Genomic DNA, 1,182 nt, shown 5'->3' on the forward strand with positions numbered 1-1,182 from the left:
TTGGGGCTTCTGGAATGGTAACATATTGGGTTTGATTGGAAATTGGACGCTTTTTAATTGGTCTAGTGTTGGAATCTAAATAAATACTCTTTTCGTGTTGTAAACTCCACGGGAAAATGGCTATTTCATATTTCTTTTTATTTTGCTAAATGGCTATTTCATATTTCAAATAAAGAATACATTCCATTTATACATCAAGTATATGATATATCAGAGCATTTTCATTAAAAGAAATTTTCAAATAAATCGCTATATTTGTTAGGAATAATATGATTATTATGTGGTTGTTCATTATAGGCCCGTTAAAAAGTTGTAGATTACTTAATCCCTAACTTAAACCCTAATATTTTATCTCTATACTAGATTTTAACCCGCGGTACACCGCAGGATGATTTATCTTTTAAAGTTAGTATATATAAAATTTTATAAATTATATCTCCTTATAAAATATTTATGTTTTATAATTTATAATTATTATCAAATAACGGTATATCACGAGTTCACAGAACAATAATAAATTGAGGATTTAACTCATATTAAAGCGGCATGTTAATGATATTTTAAAACTATATAAATATTGATTCAAACCCGTTCGCCATATAAATCCGTTCCAAAATATAATCCGTTCCATAATTTTTTAACCCGTCCTCTGATTTGTTTTCTAAAAATAGTGATTTTTGATTTTTGATTTTATAAAATCTTTTCTAAATGAGACTGATTTGATATGTCTAATATTGGTGGTATTAAAAAAAATTAATGATTTACTCCGTATTGAAGCGGCGGATTAATGATAGTTTAATCTTTTTATTATTGTTGATTCAAAAACCCGTCCGGCCAAAAACTCATTTATTTTATTAATGTTGATCTTATTTATGATATGATTCTGAATCATTTTCTAAATATTTTAATTGATGTAGAACGTTGAACACACATTTTCGTCAATTAGATAATATATGTGCGTTTTTAAAATTTCGAATCACAGTATATGCAGAAAAAAAATTGATTTTTTTTTACTTTATGTATTATATGATGATTCAAAATAGTTAAAAACAAATCAAACAAAGATGATAGGAGAATCATAATTCTAAATCTTAATCAAATCTTCTAAATATCTAACTTATTAAATATAGAATATCCGGTGTATGAGTTGGGTTAAATATAACCCGACCCAACAAATTTTTT

The sequence above is a fragment of the Arabidopsis lyrata genome (assembly GCF_000004255.2).
Source record: "Arabidopsis lyrata subsp. lyrata unplaced genomic scaffold ARALYscaffold_29, whole genome shotgun sequence".
Lineage (NCBI taxonomy): Eukaryota > Viridiplantae > Streptophyta > Magnoliopsida > Brassicales > Brassicaceae > Arabidopsis > Arabidopsis lyrata.